The following is a 21461-nucleotide window of genomic DNA, read 5'->3' as shown; positions in this document are numbered from 1 at the left end:
ATCCTCCAGTGACAGCCCATTGTTAAGAGAATAGAAAGCAGGACAGGAGAGTCTCTTCTCACCCTTCCTGGATCTGTCACCATGGAGGGGACAGAGAGAGGGATGGATGTGCGGCAGTGCGTGAGAGAGTGAGAGGTCCGGAGGGCTCAAGCATGGAGTTTGTGTGAGCAAATGGGTTAACAATTTTGGTGGCGCCAAAATGGGTTAACTCACTTTCCCGTGTCAATAGTCTGCCTCCCCCAAATCAGCCTCGATGCGGAGAGTCGGGCACTGGTGGGTTTTGGGAAGTGACCCTGGTGAGCAGCAGGGAGGGGCTTGGAGAGGGAAGGAGACAATCCTGCGGAGTGGGGGTGTCCTCTGAGCTGGTTACTGCTGCCAGAGAACAGCAGCTGGGAGCATCTATCCAGCCATCCTTCTCCCATTGGTGGAGGCGTTGTCCTAACTCCGTAGCTGTCTTGGGGCTGAGAGAGCAAACCACATCCGTGCAGCCTCCAGGGGCAAAGTCTTCCCCTTGCGGTTTGGCAGAATCAAATGTGTCCAGGAGGGGGCAGCGCAAGGCCCCACAGTGGTCCCCGACCAGGTCAGCTTTGCCTAGCATGCACTCCCCTGGTCCCTGTCTCTGGTTTAGCCTCTTTACTGCCCCTCTCCCACCTCTGCTCCGGGCTGCTGTGGTTTATCTTCAACTGGGCAGCCCAATACTCAGTCAGGTAAACTACTCCACTCATTTTTTTTTTCTTCTGGTACGCGGGATGGAACTCGGGACCTTGCGCTCGTGAAGCAAGTGGCAGAACCACTGAGCTAAATCCCCTGCCCTCTGCTCATTTGTTTTAAGTGGTTCAATAGACCCCATTACTCTCAGGGTGAAGACAAAATCACTTAAGAGGACCTGCATAGCCCTTGTGGTCTGGTTCTTTCCTGTCTCTCCAGCCTTACACTGTACCCACCTTCCTCCTCCTCCTCCTTTGCACCTGGCCTTTTTACAAAGCCTCACCTTTGCTGAATTTGTCCTCTGCCTCAGAACCTTTGCATAGGCTGTACACATTGTGCCAAGAGTGCTCTTCCTCACACCTGAGGTCTCGGTTTAAGCCCTGCTTCCTTGGGGCCCTTGCCTGACCTCCCAGACCAGGTCAGCTTCCTTCACCATGTCCTTCCGCAGTCCCTGTCCCTCTCCCCTCAGGACGTGGGACTGGCTGAGATTTTCCCATGTGATTCTTTAATTAATGCCTGTCCACCAGTGTGCGTAAGTTCAGCGGAGGTAAGGAGTATCTTCTTACACTTACCCTTATTTTCCCTATGCATGCTCCAGTGCTTAGTATACAGTAGGCATTCATCACTACTGAGTGAATGCATGAACTCTGGCACCTCCTGTTCCTTCTCTTGTGTCAGGCTTCTTGTGATATTTCCCAGGCTGGCCTGGAAGACATGGCCTCAAGTGACTCTCCTGCTTCAGGCTGCTGAAGTGAGGACTATTGGTGTGCACCACTGCACCTGGCTTCATGAGGCCCTTCCTTCCCCTCCAGGTCTTCATCCTTGCCCTGCAGGCCACAGATCTCTCTTGTAGCTGTTCTTCCTTAGGGAAGCCTCATTATCAAGGTGTATAAAGGCCCGCTTTGCCTTTACAGGGACTGCAACGGAAAGGAGAAAAAGATTATTGTGACTCACAGTTTCAGGGGTGCAGTCCATGGTCGGCTGGTTCTAAGGTAGGGACGTCATGGTAGACCGATGTGGCAGAGGAAAACTGTTCATTTTATCACAACCAGAAAGTAGAGAGCAGGGAAAGAATGGGAGTAAGGGAGGGGAGGGAAAGAGGGAGGGAGGAAGGGAGGAAGAGAGAGAGGAAAGCTGCCTGGGGACAGCTGCAAAGACCCACAGTGCACTGACACCCCTACCCTTCCTCTCCATTTCTTCCTATCTGCCCTCTTGCTCCCTCTTCTGGAGCCCAGAAAGAAAGGAGAGGCCTCCAGGGATGGAAAAGATGTGGTTGATGATCACAAGGGGCTTGGGTTTTCACCCTGCATTTTTTCCCCCCTCTTTCTCCTTGGCTATTGATTGCAGCAACTTGCAAATTTTGCCTCTCAAAAAAAAAAATCAATACTCCATTAGCTAACACCTTTAGTAGCTGCCAAACACAGGTGGCTGGCGGGGGCTCAGTGAGCTGCAGGGCCAGAACCGAGCTGGGCGCTAGCAGAAGCTGCCTGTCCCTGAGACACAGGTTGCCAATGGGAGTTGATGAGCTCTGGGCTGCCACCGCCTCTTCCTCCCTTTGCCTCCCTATTGGAACTCTTGCCAGAACAAAGAAATGACTGCAGAATCCAAACCTCCAGAGAAGCCTTTCATTCAGCAAACATCGATCCAGTTCATCCTCTGAAGGAGAACGCATGTGGTGTGAAACAGGACGGGTGTGCCTCCTAGGCCTTCCTTGCCCAGCTGAATGTCTGTGGCACGTGTGCCTTGGCATGCAGTAGGCACCTGCTGGGCACATGCCCTGCGATGCACCCTTATGACTGGCCAGGTGCATTGTGTCCACGAACCTCCGCTTTTAAATCTCTGAAATGGGCATAAGAAACCTCTGTGCCATGCGTGATCTTTCTGTTGGAGACGCTTAAAATGCTGCGCAGAACTGGCCCATCCAGGTCTCCACAGGCAGTGGCCACGGCGGGGATTTGAAATCTGGCCTGATTGGCAGCAGAGAGCTATTTCCATCTGGAGTTGTGTTATACCTTCGACCCACCACTTCTGTGGCCAGTCATCCAAATCGCTTCTTCTCCCCCTGAACTGCATCCATGCACTTGCTCCTCCTTTTGTTACATAAGCTGAGATATTAGACTCATTGGATGCAAAGGCTGAATTCTCTTCTAATTATAAGAAAAATAGCTTTTTCTTTCTTCCATTAGTCCTAATGGAAATTAGCTGCATAAATCTCGCAGTGCTGGGGTGAATGTCTAGGCCTCCCAGCAGCACTGGAGCACACAGGCTTTGCCAGGAAGCCGGTGTTCCTCCCTCCGCTGTGCGGAGGCTGGAGGGTGGCTTTGGAGTAGGGTGGATCTGACTTTGAACCCAGTAATGAGGGGTGGCCTGGGGTGGGCCGCCCCTCCACTTTCTTGGGGCTGGTCTCCTCATCTGCAGAGTGGCCTGCTGACTCTCCCTGCGTGGTGTCACAGTGAGGTTGCTGGCTCTTCTGGGATTACAGGGCTTGGAGGGAGATTCTTTTGATGTGAGAGCCTCTTCTTTTCTTTCCAGGCTGTCACAGGGCTGTATTCCTGTGAAGCCACCTATCTGGGAGAAGGGGCCATTTTCCCGGCATTCAGATGTGTCCCCAGGAGGCTGCTTTTAGGATTGTCGGAAGGGGACATGGCTCTTGGTCACTACTCAATTGTGCCTTTCCCCCCATGGTGTTTGGTTGGGTAAATATGGGCAGTGATTTCTAGATTTGATTCATTCTCTGTCATTTTCTCTAATCCATAGTTTCATTCCTTGCACCTCTTCTCTTCAGGGCAAAGCGATCCTCCCAGAAGAGAAACCACTTCAAGGACACATTGAAGGTGGGCCCTTAGAACCAAGAGCTCTGCTCACCTTAGATTTCTGACCAAACACCAAGGAGAGAAGGCTCCAGCTTGAGTAGTGAGGGAGACAGGGGGAGGGCACAGTAGATAAAAATAGTCAAATTTCTGCCCACCCCATCTGAACTGTCAGACCACAGGGATGTCACCTAAGTTTTCCATGTATAGTTAAGTTTTGCCTCTGGGGACCTGTGGGGCATCCCAGCCCCCGTTCCCGTCCTCTGGACTTTGAAACAGAGGCAGTGGTGCAGAGGGGACCTCAGGAGGCACCAGGAAGAGTCCTGGGGTATTGTAACATCTTGGGCCTGCAGCCTTCATCTCCAACATCACACTGTAGTCTCTGTCGTGGGAAGGTTTGACGTCACAAGGTCCTAACCATGGCTTCAGCCAGGTCCTGCAGCAGTCGGGGTGGGAGAGCCCTAGAGTCCCAAGCCTTTCCTCCTATGCCTCTGGGTTCCATGGAAGCCCTTCTCGGGCTCTAGCATCTCCTGGGCCCCTGTCTCTGTCTGCAGCTGGGTTGGCGTCAGTTATGGAGACTGTGTGTGTGTGTGTGTGTGTGTGTGTGTGTGTGTGTGTGTGTGTGTGAAGGAGCGGGAGAACGATACACACAATGTAGAACAAAGGAGAGAAGAAAGAAAGAAATGAGGGGAGAGAATACTAAGAAGAGGAGGGTGAGGAGAAGGGGAAATGGAGAAGAGCATCTTTCACTTTGCTGTGATTTCACAGGGGGATCTGCCTCAGGCCCCACAGCTAGATGTGGGGACACTCAATTCCCTGGCAGCTGTGCATCTGGTTTTGTAGGTGGCGGGGACGGGACCCGGTCGTTGCTGTTCTGCTCAGGATGCAGGGTGCTGCAGACTCTGTGGAAAGGCCTTTAGGTCAAGGAATTGCCCACTGGGCTCAAAGCCACCAACTAGGCACTCTGCATCCCTGGCCCTGGAGCTGCCGAGGGACAGAAGAGGCCTCGTGTGCACAGCAGGGACAGTGGGAGGCAGGGCTGAGCAGTGAGCACCATCTTTCCTAGCCGCTCCATCCATGCCCTCTTCACCTTTCCCACAGGCCTCTGGGAAGGGGAAATGAGGTTCTAATGATAGGAACGACTTGGTGGGGAGGGTTTCTGAGCCTCCTGCAGGAAGCCTGAGCTAGAGACAGGCAGAGCTGCCGTGGGGGAAATGCAGCTTCCTTTGATCCCAGCAGGCTTCTGGTGGGAGAGGCTGGTCTCGGCCATGAGAAGAGCAGGGTCTAGAATCGGAGACCTAGGGCTGGGATCCTGATGGTGCCACTTTCCAGCTCTGTGGGACCGTGTCTGAATCTCAAGTGCTTCACTTGTCAAATGGGAGCATAATAAAAGTATGTCTGCTGATGTTAATGGAATAACCCCTTTTTCTGGTGCTTTAGGGCATTAACACTAATTCAATTCTCCTAACAGCCTGTTCTAGTGCCTAGTGCTGTAAAACTTGGTGGCTTAAAATATCAGCTGTCTTAGTTACTTTCTTGTCAATACCCGACACGCAAAACTGTAAAGAGGTGAGTTTTTTTTTGCCTCACGGTGATTCCAGCCCATAGTTGGTGGGCAGCACAGCAGAGAGGGATGGCAGAGGAGAAACAACTCACGGCATGGTCGTGGGAAGCAGAGAACGGGGAAGAAGGAAGGAGATATACCCTTCCAGGCCACGCCCCCAGTGGCCCATCTCCTCCAATCAGGCTTCATCTTCCAGTCACATTGGCTATCAGCTCATTGGTGGACTGAACCACTGATGAGCATCCCTCCCCCGTGATCCAGTCACCTCCCCAAAGCCCTGCCTATGAACTCATGAAGCTTTGGTGCACATCTAGATGTAAACCGAAACATTCCTCCCCTGACCTGCAAAAGGCTCTCATGCTCATCCTTTTATGCAAAATGTATTTAGTCCATCTCTAAGAGTTGCCAGGTTCCCAATAGTTTCACATGCCTCATAAGGCTGAATCCAGAATATCTTCTGAGATTTAAGGCCAAGACTTAGCTGTGAGTCCCTGTTAAAAAAAAAAAAAAAAAAAAGTTAACACATCCAACATGCAAAGGCAAAAGGTAAACATTTGCATTCCAAAAGGGAGAAATAGGGGGATACAAAGAGATGGGATCAAAGCAAGACCAAAATCCAGTAGGGCAAACATTAAATCCCATAATCCCTGGGCAAACTGTAGCGAGATGTGAACCTCAAAGGGTTTGGGTGGCCCTGCTCCATGGCATTGGCAGCCGTGGCAGCTCTTGGGGCCTCTCTCTTGGGCAGGCTTTGCTCACTCCTTGCAGCCTTCCTCAGATGTTCTGCAATTCTGGCCTGACAAGGCTTTCTTCTGAAATCTGAGTGGAAGCCTCTGTGACTCCACAGCTCTCGCATTCTACATGCGCCTGAAATGAGCACCGTGTAGGTGGACACCAAGGTCTCCAACCAGACTTTGAGCAGTAGCTGAGGCCTTTTGTATTCTGCTGGTGGTTGCAGAGGCCTCTGAGTCCCTGGATAGTTGAGCCTGGGGAACTGAGTCCTGGGCAATCAGTTCAACTGCCAGTGGAGTCCTTGTTCCCACCAGAAACCTACTGAGCTTGGCTTTTCCTGGCCTCACCTGCTCCTTTCTTGCTCTGGCGGGCCCACTTATGCTGTATGTCATAAGTGATTAATGCAGCTCTTAGTGGCTGGTGTCATTTAGTGTCAGCCTTACAGCTGTTTCCTCTGTCTCACCTGTCACCACAGTGTGGTTCTCCTATGTGGGGGAATGGGTGGAATTGGAGGTAGCTTGGGTGATGGGCTGCGGACGTCTTCCACCCGACTTTCTACGGCAAGTGTGCTGTTTGGGGCTGACTCTTTAGCTTTGGCCTCTTTCTGGGGTCAATCTCTTCATCTTCCACAATGGAGAGATTTTTGTTTTGTTTTTGTTTTTTTTAAGATAGGGTCTCACTATGTAGTTGAGACTGACCTGGAACTCTCTGTGTAGCCCAGGCTGGTCTCAAACTCACAGCAATCCTCCTGTCTCAGCCTTGAGTGCTGGGATGACAGGCATGTGCCACCACGCCCGGCACACAATGGAGAGATTTTATTAAAAAGCATATGTTAAATTCCCATGGCTGCCACAGCAACTGACAACAAACTGGGTGTCTTATGCAAAAGTTTACCTTCTTCCACTTCTCCAGGGCAGGAATGGGGCATCAGGCATCAGCAGGGCTGAGCTCCTTTCAGAGGCTACAGGGAGGATCCGTCTTTGCTTCTTCAAGCTGCTGGTGGCTCCTGGTGTCTTGCACCTGCTGGAAGTGGTTGTGTGTGTCCTGCAGGTGTAATTCGGATCCCACAAAGGACCGTTTACCTGGTGCCACACTCACACTCTTGTCTCATTGCCATACCTACCTGATCCAAGCCCGTGTTGTCTCCACTACAGATGGTCCAATGAGTGCTGAGGCTGACACCAGGTCTTCCCACCATGTGCCCAATGGTGTCTTGGTCAAGTGCACCATGGAGCTGATCTAGTGTGACAGCTCAGTGGGGGCTGTGACCAGGATTCTGGACTCTCCTAAGCAAATCTTGATATGCACCCACTGGGGGGATGAATGAACCCAAGGCTTTTGCACTGAGTTACATCCCAGCCCTTTTTTGAATTTTGAATTTTGCGACAGGGTCTTGCTTAGTTGCTGGGTTTGCTCAGGATGGGTTTGAACTTGTGATCCTCCTGCCTCAGTCTCCCAAGGTGCCGGGATTAGGGACATGATTGGAAGTGGAGGTATTTTCAGGCTGTGGACAGTCTAAACTGGAGGCAGAGAAAATCTGGCACCTCTGGGACTTGCAGTGTTTCAGGGCAGCTGACCCCAGGTCACCAGCTGGAGAGCAGACAGCCTCAGGGCAGCGGGTGGAGTCTGACCTCCAGCCATACCACCTCCTGCCCCGGGCCCTGCAGGGGTGTGATGGAGTCAGGCTGCAGCATCAGAAGCCATCCCTCAGAGCCCTCAGTGGAGACCTCTGAAAACCCACTTCCTGTGGTCTTGGCCTTCCTCTCTGACCCTAAGCCTTTCAATCACTTTTCTGCTTTTGTTGAGTGAGAAACAAAACAAAACAAAACAAAAGGAAAAAGTCCCAAAGCACACAGAGTGCTTGGTACTGAGGGAGCTCTGAGGTCTCCTTTACCCACCCTGCCCTTCTGCTCTGCCCCTCGGCCTCCCTGGAAGCAGAGATGGTTTCCCCAGCTTTCACTTATTTGCCTGAGCGGAGGACAGTTGTCCTGAGCCTCCTCTGCAGCCCTGTTAGCTGGAGATGAGCTTGCATTCCAGGAAAGGAGACTAACGGCTGAGGCCCAAAGTCCAGAGAGGCCTTGGCATAGTCTTTCACTCGCCCTTCTGAGGGCAACTAGGAGAGACTGTGTCATGAATTTGCGTGACTTTTTCTTTTATTCTGTTTATTGTCAGTTCATTACAGAAGCTCAGCTGATCCAAACCTCAGAGTGTAGGCAAAGTTTATTATTTAATTTTAAGCTTAATTATATTGGTATACTTTTGATATACATAATGATCACATGCATTGTAAAGAAGTTGTACCTGAACGTGATATATGTTGATTCTTCTTTTTTTCCCCATTTTCCTCCTCTCTTTTCAAGCTTTTTCTCCTTCCCATTTATAAAAGCTTTGTTTCCATTTTCCCTTCTATTCTTTTTTCCTTTTTTCCCTTCCTTCCCTTCCCTTGTTCTTTCCCTTTCTCAAATGATGTTGGACATTTTTTGTACATTTATTTGCTGTTTGTGCTTCTTCATTAGAGATGCGTCTATTTATTTCCGATGTCCACTTTTGGACCGAGTCTTTAAATTTAGGGGGTCTGATTTTTTCGAGTTGTTTATATATTTAGGTATTAGTCTTTTGTCTGAGCAATAGCCAGTAACATTTTTTCCCCATTCTGTGGATTATCACTTCTCACCATTGGTTTCTTTTGCTGTGCAAAAAATTTTTAATATGATGTAATCCCAGTTATTGATTCTGTGTAATATTTCCTGTGAGATCGGGTTTTTTTTTCCATAAAGTTTCTGCCTGTACCTATGTCTTTAAGAGTTTTACCTATTCTAGGGCCAGGGATTTAGCTCAGCAGTTCTACTGCCTGCCTTGCAAGAGCAAGGACCCGAGTTCCATCCCTGGTACCAAAAAAAAAAAAAAAAAAAAACTATTCTATATTCAAACAGATTAAGTGTCTGTCTTAATATTTATATCTGTGATCCATTTTGATTTTAGTTTTGTGCATGGTGAGAGATATGGGTCTAGGTTGAATCTTCAGTATGTGGGGAGCCAGTTTTCCCAGCACCATTTATTAAAGGGGCTGTCTGTCTTCCAGTGAAGGTGTTTGGCCCCTTTGTCAAAGATAAGGTGGCTGCGTGTGTTTCCAGTCATTCTTGCATCTTCTATTCCATTCCAATGATCCTTGGGTCTGTTTTCATCTTTTCCTAGTACCATGTTATTTTTGTCAGGGTGCCTTTGTACTATAATTTAAAGTCTGGGATTGTGATGCCCCTGCCTTGCCTTTGTTGCTCAGAATTGCTTTTGCTATTTTAGTATCTGTTCTGGTTCCAAATACATTTTAGGATTATTTTCTCTAGTTCTGTGAAGGATATTATTGGTAGTTCGAACAGGGTTGCATTAAATCTGTACAGCGTTTTGGAAGTATAGTCATTTTCACTATGTTGCTTATTCTGAACTAAGAACAAGGGATATATTTTCATTTTCTGATATTCTCTTTGATCTCCTTTTTCAGAGTCCTGTGGTTTTCAATGTAAAGGTCTTTTACTCGCTTTGTTAGATTGATTCCTAAGTATTTCATTTTTCTTGATGCAATTGCAAAAGGTATTTTTTTCCCTAATTTCTCTCTCAGTGAGTATGGTACTTGTGTGTAGGAATGGTATTCATTTGTGAGTATTGACTTTATATCCTATTATGCAACTGAATTTGATTATTAAATCTAGGAGTCTTTTGATGAAATTTTTGGGATTTTCTTTTTGGAGTATCACATCACCTGCACATAATGATAATTTAACTTCTTCCTTTCCTATCCTTATTCCCTTTATTTCTTTCTCTTGTCTAATTGCTGTAGTTAATGTTTTCAGAAATATATTGAATAGGAGTGGTGATAGAGGGCATCTTTGTCTTGTTCCTGGTTTTAGAGTAAAAGCTTTCAGTTTTTGACTAGTTAGTATTATGTTGGCTGTTGGTTTGTCATAAACGGGTCTTACCAGAGTGAACTAAAGACCTTCTATTCCAATTTTCTGTAAGTTTTTAAAAAAAGTCATGAATGGCTGTTGGACTTTGTCAAATGCTTTTTCTGCATCTATTGATATGATCATGTAGTTTTTGTCCTTGGCTCTATTCATATGGTGTGTTACATTTATCAATTTGCATGGTGACCCATCCCTGAATCTCTGGATGAACCCTTCATGATCATGGTGTATGATCATCTTGATGATTTGCTGCATTGTCAGAATCTTATGGAAAATTTTTACATTTATGTTCATTAAGGAAATTGGCCTATAGTTCTCTCTCTCTCTCTTTTTTTTTTTTTTTTGTGGTACTGGGGATCGAGCTCAGGCCCTTGTGCTTGTGAGGCAGGCACTGGAACCACTGAGCTGAATCCCCGGCCCCTATAGTTCTCTTTTTTGGTTCCATCCTTTTCTGGTTTTGGTATCAGGTTAATGCTTGCTTCCAGGAATGAGTTTGGAGTATTGATTCCCTTTTAGTTTCATTAAAGAGTTTGAGGAGTAGTGACATTAGATCTTCTCTAAAGTTCTTGTAGAATCCATCAGAACCTGGGTTTTGTTGGTAGTTTTTAAATTACTTCTTCAATTTCATTTACTGATACTGGGTTATTTAAAATTTTTATATCTTCTTGATTCAGCTTTGGTAATTCATATGTATCTAGAAATCTGTCCATTTCTTTTGTGCTTTCCATTTTATTAGGGTAGAGTTTCTTTATTAGGGATGAGGGTTTACTTCATGTTTGGCCTAGCACCTAGTTCTTTTGTACTGAAATATGGTAGTATTTATGACCCTCAGACAATCTCAACATTGGCAAAAAAGGAAGAAAAATTGATGAAAACAACTATGTTATTGTGGCTAACATAGTACAACCAGTAATTACAAGAGAATCAAATGCAGTCTAGAAAATGACAAACTCTGATAATTATTAATTTGCCATCTTTAACCATATGTGCATGATTTATAGTTATATAACAAAATCTAAAACAAATCAGAAAATTATATGCAGTAAATATCCCCTCAAAAGAGTGATTTTACTCTCAGCGGGGAGTGGCGCATGCCTGTAATCCCGGCACTCGGGAGGCTGAGGCAGGAGGATTGCTGGGAGTTTGAGACCAGCCTGGGCTACACAGTGAATTCCAGGTCAGCCTTAACTACATAGTGAGACCCTGCTTCAACAAAACAAAACAAAACAAAAAAGAAATAAAAGGGATAAGAGAAAAAAATAGAGAAATCAATGAAGAGAAAGAGATTAGAAGCAAGGCTGAAGGACAAAGGAAGATAACCCAAGCTTTAGGAAACTGGTGAAAGGAGACAGGAGGGAAGGAAAGAAGAAAAAACACAAAGAAGAACAAAACAAAACAATAAAACCTAAATTCATGTTTATACTCATGAAAACATAAAAACAAACAAGAACAAAAATAACAAAAGCAAGGGAAAAAACCCAAAAGATTTATCTGTTATTTCAAGCTTGTGCTTGTCTTCTGGGGTGTACAGCTCTATAGTAGTGCCCAATTCAGGGTGTGTCTCTCTGCTGTCATTGGTAGACAAAGGAGGCAGACAGAGCCCAGATCTGTGTTGGATAATTCCAGCAAGTCTGCAGTAGGAATAGGACAGGGTGCTAATTCTGGGGCTTTCAATTCCACAGATGATCAGGCTGCTCCTGGCCTCTGGTTGTGGGGCTAGGACCGTAGTCGTTTAGCCTACACTACTCTGGTGTCCCTTACTGGCCTAATCTTGGTTCCCTGACCCTTGTCTCCCGGGTTGTCCCTCACCCAGTCACTGGAAGACCAGAAGTGAAGCTAACCCACAGCTGCTTCAAGTCCTGGTTTGGGTGGACCCTCCCTAAAATGGCATCTGGCCAACCTCCCTCTCCAGGGAACTCGGCAGATGCTTGGGATGGGGTCACTCACCAGCTGTTGTAGCTCAGAGCATTCACTACTCCATTCCACTGGTGCATCTCTTCCTGGAGGCCTCTGGAGTTACCTGCCCTTGCTGTGTCTTTGTAGATTCGAGCCTCCTGTCTCACACGAAAACCCAGGAGTCATGGAGAAAGTATAGTTTACCACCTCCTTTTTCTGCATTGAGGAGTGTCTCTTCACTTTCCCTCTGGGCTCCAATTCTCCCTTCAGACCCTTCCTGGGTCTCTGGGATCTACCTCTCTCTTTTCTTCCCTAACTTGTTATATTCCAGTGTCTGGATTCCAAACCTCAGAGAGGCTGATTTGTTGCTCTTTATCACCCCACCACCTTCCTGGAAGTCTAAAGGGAAAGTTAAAAACTCCTCTATCCCTGGGTATGGTGACACATGTCTGCAATCCCAGCATTCTGGGAAGGTGAGGCAGGACAGCCACAAATTTGAGTCTAGCTTCGGCAACTTAGTGAGACTCTGTCTCAAAATAAAAAAATACAAAAGGACTAGGATTGTGGCTTGAGGCCCTGTGTTCAGTGCCCAGCATCAAGGCAGGAGGTAGATAAGGAAATGGCTGCAGAAAGAAGGGAGGTCCCGTTTGGGAGCCCGCTTTTGGAGACTAGATTAGTCTTCTGAGTTAAACATTAGCCCAGGACCAGGATATTCATGTCTAAATACGATGGGAGAAAGCAACCAGGTTATTTGTCCCCCACACAGTACGTTTTCCTGGCATGGGCCCAGCGATCTTCTGCAATGCTTGGCCAGCTTCACCTCTCGCTATCATCCATGTAATTGACTTCACAGATCCAACAACCCACATCTCCCAACCCACACCCCCACGGGCTCTGTTGGCCTGACAATTCCTGTAGGACTCATACAAGCTTTACTGCCCATTGCAGAGGCTGAGCCAAGCCACTCTTTGGCAGGAGGAAAGCCTCACCCCGAGCCCTAATGCTTACAACTTTCAGCACTGAGCCTCCTTAGGGACTAAACTTTTCTCACTGGCTCATTCCCACCTTGTGGAGTATACTTTTAATTTTCAAATAAATGTTCGACCTTTTATCCCTTTTTGGGTAGCACGCTCAATTCTTTGTTCAGGACATCAAGAACCTGGACAAAACCCTTATCTGGTAACACTACTACATACCACGACGACTACGACAACAACAACAATGACAACGCCACCAACAAGTCTCCCATACGTTAAAAATCCCTAAAACAAACCCCAAACAGGGTGTGGCAGTTTAATGTGTCATCTTAGCCAGCTGTAGCACCTGGTTTTTCCATCCAACACACATCTAGGCATTGCTGCAAAGGTGTCTGTGGATGTGGTGAACACGGCAATCTTTCCGCTTTAAATCACATGTGTGATTATTTTCTTTTCTCCATTCCAGAGGCTTCAGCTGAGAACACAGTTCCAGCAGGGGTTCTGCCTCAGGTCCTATGCCTCGTAGAATTTGGTGTCTTTGGGCATTTTTATAGGAAGAGGGTCCATACTTATCCTCCTTCCTCCATTCTCAAACCTCAAAAAGGTGAAGAACCCCTTGTCCCAGGTTCATCTGATTTTACAGATGGTGTTGTTTGCACAGCTAAAGCAATGAATATCAGAGGGTGGAATTAGTATCCAGGACAGCACAGCTGCTACGCTGGGGCAGCCTGGAGCCTCCTCAGTTGGCTCTATGCAGACCATGACTCCCTGAGAGCTGTGTTAGTGCAGCTTAATGTATAACTACTGACTTTATTATCCTAGAGGGGAAAACAAAGTCTGAGAGATTCACGTAGGATGATAAAGAGACCAGATTTACTCTTCTCTAAAACTTTTCCAGAGCACAGAAGAAAGAAAAACAGTACTTCTTTGCAAAATTAAGTGGACCAGGGGCCATGGATGTAGCTCAGTGGCACTGTGCTTGCCTGGCAAATGCAAGGTCCTGAGTTTGATTCCTCGTATACCGGAAGAAAAATTTAAATGGACCAGAGAACAGACTTTTAAAAATCTTGTAACCTAGGAGGGTTGGCTGGCTGATGTTGGCTGGAGAATACGTAAGAGGTCAAAAGATGGATAAAGAAAAGGAAAAGGAAAGTTTCTTTGCCCCTTCTTGGGGTAAGCCAGTCTCTATCTTCAGGAAATGGGAAAGTGCCTGTTTCCTAGCAACAGCAGGTGGTCCAGCATCAGGGGTGCCAGATCATGTGGGGACAGAATTCTTCCACCCTCCCTGCTCCTCTCCATCTCCCTTCTCTGTCTCTGCTTTTTGTGTTCATGAAGACCCAGCAAGGCGGTGGGGATGGTGGTAGGCAATTATCTCAGATTTGTGACTAATCAGTGATGCGACTCTGGGTAAATGACAGCCTTGTTGAGAGTTAGTTTCTTTTGTTTGAGGAGCAATTGTGAGGATTGCGCGAAATGCGACATTGAAAGCTATTAGTGCAGTGTCTGCCAGTAGCAGCCCATTAATAAATGTTAGTTCTCCTCCTTTCTCCTTGTAACAAAATTAGCCAGCCCCTGATGTATCTAATTAATAAGCAAATGTGCATTTTGACGATAGAGACATGATGAGCAAGGAGCCGTGGCTCCCTTTGTTGCTTTAAGTACTTGGGTATCTGGATATTGAAGTTGACTATTTTAAATATTAAGATGGGAATCCTGATTCTTCTTTCAAGGTGCAGAGTAGGCAGGGGTAGGTTTTGAAATGCAAATGTACATTGTGTTGCAATGACAAAGATGCCACAAAGAAATAGAGTATCACAGAACTTCAGAGCCAGAACAAACTTTCAAACAAAATAACTCTACTTTCTAAGCCCAAATTGGGATGGAAGGTCAGAAGGGTACAAACACTCTTATAGGGACAGCAGAGCAAAACCATATCAACTAGTTGGAGATGCTTTCTTTTAAATTCTTAACATACCTGAAATTAGAGTGCTTTTTGGAGACACACAATGGAGTGTTTCTTTTTCAAAGTCTGAAGAGAAGATGTTATTATATTCAAGGTGCATCTTACAGGCAATGATGTTGTAAAATCAAGTAAAATCAAGTTTTGAAATGAGACCGACACTGGCCCGGATCTCAAACAGGCCTCCGTGTGCTCTTCTGTCCCATGACCAAGTGGACCAGTTGGCCACTCAGTGCCTTCTGCTCACTGAGGTGCCCTGCCCACCTGAGAGCATCTACCTTTCCGTCTTTTTGTGCCTCTGTTCCGAGGTCTTTCAGGAAGCAGCCTCGGCCCTCAGGCCCGGGAGGTGCTCGCTGGCACTGTTTGTTCCTCCCCACCTCAGTGGGAAAGGGAGCTGTGTTCTGCATGAGCTGCACCAAGTCCCCCAGGGGACTGAACTCCTGTGTGCACACAGGGCACCTGGCTTGCCATCTTCCTTGGTGGGTACTCCTCCTTCCCTGTCTCCCTCTTCTACCCCCTCACCAGTGCTTTATGGGTTCCTCTCTCGCATAAATGAGCCCCACAGTTTTTTGCCTCAGGAACTGCTCCTGGGCCCCACTCTGAGACAGCTGGCTACCTGTGAGTTCTTGAAGGCATCTCCACCTTAGGGACAGGTGTGGGAAGGCCTTTCTCTAGGGGATCCGGTCATACTGAACAGTGGGAGGTCTGGAGCAGTGAAGGAGAGCCGTTAGGTCCAGACAAGGCTGCAAACCCAGCATTGTCTCCTATGCCCCCCACCGCCATCGTGTAACCCTAGACCTTCTGAGCCTAATGCCCTCACGTGTAAAGGTGAGGAATGATCTCACCCCCACAGGACCAGAGCAAGGTGCAAAAAGACAAAGTCCTTGTACATGAAAGGGCTTTGTAAATTGTTAAACCACATGCAGTTTTGTTTTTGTAAGTGGGAGGCAGCATGATTTAGGAGGAAAACAGACTCTGGGGTCAAAGGTAGCTCAGTTCAGAGCCCTGATGCACTGCTTCATCTGAGTGTGCTTGGCCAATGACCACTTTGAGACGCTGTTTCTCCTCTGCCAAGTGGTCCAGTATCCACTAAGGTCCTGAGGATGTGTTATTAGTTAGGACACTAAGCTGGAACAAGGATGCCCCAGGGCACAGGGGTTTTAATTTTATGGAAGTCTTCATATGGCTTCTTTCTTTTTTTCTTTTTTCTTTTTTCACGGTACTGGGGATTGAACTCAGGACCTTGCACTTGTGAGGTAGGCAACAGCACCACTGAGCTACATCCCCGGCCCTGTATGGCTTCTTTCATGAGTGTCTCATGGTGGGAGTTGAGGCTGGCGTCCCTATTCTATGGGGTCACTGGGGATCTGGGCTCCACTGCTGTTCCATCAGCGCACAATAGAATATCCAGCTGCTTAGTCCGCTAGGCTAGATTTAGTCCCTGGATCCCACCCAGCTGCAAGGGAGGCTGGGGAGCAGAGTCTTCACCTGGGCAGGTGTGTCCCGCTGAAATCTGGAGAGAGTCCGTCTGTCACCTGCAGGGGAAGGAAGACTGAGCAGCGGCCAGCAATCTCTGCAGCAGCAGGAGTAATTTCCACCTTGCAGTGTTGCTGTGAAGCTTAAATAAGATCTACCAAGAGCTGGCACTTGCCACACCCTGAGTAATGTAATTGCTATTGTCTTTATCGTCTTGGCAGCAGACAAGAGGCTCTGGAGCCTGAGGACCAGTTGTGGCTGAGTATCTAGGATCCTTCAGAGGTGCTTTGCTAAGCCTGGGCCTCCTCGGTTCCCTGGTTCTCAGTCTGTCTGACCATGAGTATGCCACCCCACCAGAGGAAGAGGGCTTACTAAATCCAGCCTCAGCTTTCTGGACCTTCAGGGGTGCTCTCCGAACTCACCCACTGCTGTGAATCTCCATTTGGGTGGGGCGTCTGTCCAGGGGGTGGCTAAGGGAGGGAGAGACGGGGACATCCCAAAGCAAGGATTCCCCCATCGCTATTGGTTCGCGGCCTGCTAGGGGCTGGGCCACACAGCGGGAGGCGAAGAGGCCAGAGACCAGGCGAAGCTTCATCTGCGTTTTCATAAGCTCCTCAGGGCTTTCCGTCACAGCCTGAGCCCCGCCTCCTGTCAATCAGCAGCCAAATTAGAGTCTCATAGGTGCTGGACTCTTACTGTGAACTGCGCATGTCAGAGAGCGAGATGCCGCCATGTTGAGTCATCCTGAAAGCAGGAAACAGCCTCCGTGAACGTGATCCTAGTGCTAAAAAGGTAGGGGCCGCTGCCCCGAGGGGAGGGGAGAACATGAATAAGCAGCGAGTTGGGTGGAGGATTTAGCTCAGTGGTTCCACCACTTGTGCCTCACACGCACAAGGTCCCGAGTTTGGTCCCCATAACAACAAAAACAACAGCAACCCTCTTCCCCCCAAAAGCGGCGAGTACCTCTCTTAGGCTCCGAATTCTACTCCTCGGACCTGCTGTGTGACTAGGCGCAGATCTCTGCACCTCTCCTTCATCCCTTTCCACATCTTATCCTAGTTTTGTGTGACTCTAAGGCAACCGAGCCAGCAGATGTCCATCCACCCCAAATGGTCTGGCTTTTCCTGAGCTTGCTGGGGAGAGACGATTCATGTTTGGGTTTGGAATAGGATGTATTTCAGACTTAGGAAAGTGTCGCGAGTTGTCCATTCTAGCAACGTGTGTTGAGCACCTTACCGCAGGTGAGTCCGTGCTCCAGCTCAAGGATTTGGAGGGCTGTAGAGGGGGAGAAAGGCATTCAAGCTGGGAATTGCAGTGAGCAGTTGGAGGGAGGACACCAGGGCTGGCTGTACCCAAAGGCTTGAGAAAGGAGGTCTCGAGGTTGTAAGTAATAACAAACACATTTATGGCACCTTTTTGTTTTCTAGTGGATTTACCAACAGAATCTCATCAGCCTTCCCTTCAGCTCTGGGAGGTAGACACTGCTATTTGTGACTACTCACAGGTGAGGAAGCCAAACTCAGAAAGCTTAAGTATAGTGTCTTGCTCATGTAGTTCAGGCTGGCCTTGAACTTGCTATGTTTCTCAGGCTGATCTGGAGCTCACAGTGATCCTCCTGCCTCAGCCTGCTAGAACTATAAGCACGCATGTGTCACCGTGCCCAGTGAAAACTGGAAATATTTACTTACGTTGACCTTTATGGAAAAGGTTTGCTGGGCCCTGCTTTATTATATTAGGTCATTTAATTCTCACAACCACTGATTATGGCCCCCATTGTACCCGGTAGGGCATTGAGGCACAGAGAAGCACAATTGTTTACCTGAGGTCACACAGCAGAGCTGGGACCAGCACTCTGGCCAATCTGTCCCGAGGCCTTGTCCTAACTGCCGTCTTCCTCACACTCTTTGTGCTTAATTTCCACGTTCAGTGTGGAACAGGGAGGAAAAGGCACTTTCAAGGCTGGAGTATGAATAGAGTCAAAATATTTTCTGTGGCATCAGAGATGTGTTTCAGCAGGGAAAATCAGTGAGTACCAGGATTTCAATATTTGTCTTTGTGGTGACCACACAGTGGGGGCTTTGGCAGCTGGCCTGAAAAGCTTTTTCTTCCGGGGCTGCAGAGTCTGACTGGGATAATAACTACGTCAGGGTGTAAGAACAGGATCACTGTCTTAGGCGGCTTTTGTTGCTCTGACCAAATCCCTGAGAAATACAAAGCAGAAAAGGAGCTGGGTGTGTTACCACATGTCTGTCATGCCAGTGCTCTGGGAGGCTGAGGCAGGAGAATCCTAAGTTCAAGCCCATCCTGGGCTACTTAGAGATGGAGTGGGACGCTGTAAGGGAAATGGGGAAAAGTCTGTCCTGGGTGTTGTGATACAAGTCCTCTCGGTCTCGCTGGCTAGAACGTATTCATGCAGCCGTGTCAGATACAATCTTGGACAAGGTGGCTGGGCCCTGTCAAAAATAGGGACTTTTGTTGTGCGGAAGAGGAGAGAGGCTACTGGGGGCCTCTGGAGCTCTCGCTGCTTTGGGAGAAGAGGGTGAGCACTGCAGCAGGCAGAGCCCTGGCTCACTCTGCACCCTGCACTCCCATGGGGCTGAGCTGGCTGCTGGGCACACAGACCTTCCTCTGTTCCTCCCTTTGGTTTATCCAGGCATTTCTCAGCACTGGACCGACTGACCCTGCAGCTTTTGATTCTTTCAATGGGGCTGTCCTGGGCGTGGTGGGGTGTGTAGCAGATCCCAGCCTCTTCCCACAAGATACTGTGGCACCACTGACCCCCCCAAGTTGGGGAGATCAAAAACTCTCTGAGCATTGCCGAAAACCCCCCACGGCAAGGTCATCCTCAGACAGAACCCGCAGCACAGCTCACACTTACAAATCACTGTGCAGTGTGTTCAAAAAAACCTCTGCTCGGCACACTGCATACAGGCTTCTCTAGTAGAGCAATTTCGATTCTCTATGGTTTCTGCAAGTCTTTTTACTTTTATTATTTCTGAGAAAGGGTTTTGCTATGGAGTGTAGACTGGCCTCCAACTCACCATGTAGCCCAGGCTGGCCTTGAACTCACGGCAGCCCTCCTGCCTCAGCCTCCTGAGTGCTGGGGTTAAAGGTTTGTAGATTCTCTGTGATTTCTCCCTGCTCCCTGGCTTAGAATTTAGCAGCATTCCGTCTCTGCTAAATGTGTGTGGAACAGCACAATGCTTGGGGATGTGTCCTGCAGCCAGGCTCCTGAGTTTAATTCCAGCTCTGTGCTGTACTTGCCGCATAACTGTGGACAAGCAGTGGGTGTGCAGTGAGCTCCAGCTTCCTCATCTGTAAAGTGGGGGTAGTTTAGGTACCCACCAAGTGGGCTGCTGTGAGTGAAATGAGTAGGGGCATAAGGGCTTAAAAGGGCTCCTGGCTCATAGTAAGTGCTCAGTAGATACCCTAAAAAGCAGGAAATCCTATCCTTTGCGGCAGCACGGATGAGCCCAGAGGACAGGGTGCTGAGTGAGATAAGCCAGGCACGGAAAGAGCAGCACCGCAAAAGCTGACCTCATAGAAACGGAGCAGTGCAGTGATTACCAGAACCTGGGGGCAGTGAGGTTTGGTTGGAGGAGAATGGTCAGCGGGCACGGAATCATAATTAGATTGGAGAAATACATCCCACCCTTCTATGGCACATCACGGTGGCTGCCGTTAGCAATCCTGTATTATAGACGTTAAAGAGATTAGCAGAGATAGTTTCGTGTTTTAAAAAAATTCAAAACCTTAAAAATTTTTATGAATATGTTTGCAGTACGCAGCGATTACATTCATCATGGCGGTGGGCACATGCACAGAACACATCTCGGTTCTTCTTACTTCCCTTTCCAAACCCTCTTCTCCCTCCATATTGGCAAAAGATCACTCTGTTTCCTACTATCGTCTTATATTTTGTTTTTATACTTTTGGTTTTTCATGTAAGAGAAACCATGTGATATTTAAGCTTGTGTGTCTGGTTTATTTCACTTAACATTATAGTCTCAAGGTGCATCGATGTTCCTACAAATGACTCAGATTTATCCTTGTTTATGGCAGAGTAGTACTCCATGTGCATACATACCACGTTTCTTTGTCTGTTCACCTGCTGATGGCCATCTCGGTGACTTCCAAGATTTAGCTATTATGAATCGTGCTGCTAGAAATGTGGGTGTGCATGGATCACTGTAATACAATAGAAGAGATGATTCTGAATGTTCTTACCCCAAAATTATACATATTTGAGGCAATATTTTAAATATTCTCACTTGATCACTACAAAATACACTCCATGTATTGAAACATCCTACTGGATCCCAAGGATATGTACAATTATGTGTCACGGAAAACAAAATAAAACCAGCAGTGGTGGTATGTGCTTTATCCCAGCCACTTGGGAGGCTGAGGTAGGGGGATCACAAGTCTGGGTAACTTATTAAGACCCGCTGATTTTAATCCCTAGTATTCAAAAACAACCAAAACTACCGCAATGACAATGAAGGAACAAGATAAAAATAAACACCGGCCATCAGTTTTGCTGCTTTCTTACCTAATTACTGTTGCTTCCACTTGGTACCATGTGCTCCTGAAAACCCCCAAACTTGAAAATGTGTTTTGTTTCTTTGTTTCAACTTGTGTTTCTCCCTCATGGGCAAACTCCACACCTAGCCTGATGAAAGGGACTTTAAAGAAACAAACCAGTTCACTTCTGAAGCCCTGTCCCCTGCAGAATGGGAGCTTGAGAGAAGATAAAAAGGATGCCTCTTTTGAAGCAGGCTATTACTTACATCCTGTTAAAGTGATCAAATTGTGAGTCATCAGAGCAGAATGGGCGGGGGTGGCGGGGAGGTGCACACTTGCTGCCCTTTTCAGTCGCTGTTTATTAATTCTCATGTCATTGTGCTGCGGCACCCAGGGCCTGGGGAAATGACAGCCACACTTTAATATGCTGAGATGAAAGACATTGTGAGTGGGGTACATGAGTTAATGGGTGGAAATCACCCTGTACAGTGTCTGGTCCATGCTAAACTCTCTGCAATGTTAGCTCTGCCCGCTGTGCAGCCCCTGCCTGGGTCCCTGGGCTGGACACTGTGTGTTCAGTGGTGGCCTCCTGCAAGATACGTCCCTCCAGGTCCAGTGAGGGGGCCCTGGTTTGGAAACATGATCTCTGCAAACCTAATTAAGTTAAGGCTCTTGAGATGGTCTAGTCCTGGACTCTCTGGGTGGGCCCTAAATCCAGTGATTCGTGTCCATAATTATAGACAGAAGAAGAGAGAGACAGGAAGGGGAAGCCATGGGATGATGGAGGCAGGTTGGAGTGGGGCAAGGACACCAAGGAACACCAAGGATGCTCTAGTCCCCGGAAACTGGGACAGG

General features: G+C 47.7%; 2 long non-coding RNA genes across 6 annotated transcripts in view; one reads left to right on the top strand and one right to left on the bottom strand.

Moving 5' to 3' along the window:
• Positions 1-761: 761 nt before the first annotated feature.
• LOC104876225 lies at positions 762-7159 on the bottom strand. The gene is made up of 4 exons (XR_784290.2): positions 6938-7159; positions 6709-6837; positions 5425-5573; positions 762-1625 (listed from the first exon to the last, which is right to left on the bottom strand). It is a non-coding gene; the product is annotated as an uncharacterized LOC104876225 (long non-coding RNA).
• Positions 7160-16777: 9618 nt separating this feature from the next.
• The window catches only part of LOC104850828, a 191186-nt gene continuing 186502 nt past the window's right edge, over positions 16778-21461 (top strand). For all 5 annotated transcript variants that reach the window (XR_004515200.1, XR_004515199.1, XR_004515198.1 and 2 more), the window contains exons 1-2: positions 16778-16874; positions 17510-17586. This is a non-coding gene — a long non-coding RNA (uncharacterized LOC104850828). The remainder of the gene's footprint in view (positions 16875-17509; positions 17587-21461) is intronic.

This window comes from Fukomys damarensis, unplaced genomic scaffold (genome assembly GCF_012274545.1).
Source record: "Fukomys damarensis isolate Sample0158 unplaced genomic scaffold, DMR_v1.0_HiC HiC_scaffold_34, whole genome shotgun sequence".
Classification (NCBI taxonomy): Eukaryota; Metazoa; Chordata; class Mammalia; order Rodentia; family Bathyergidae; genus Fukomys; species Fukomys damarensis.
Note: the sequence above shows the minus strand (reverse complement) of the source record. Positions and strands in the feature narration are given on the sequence as shown.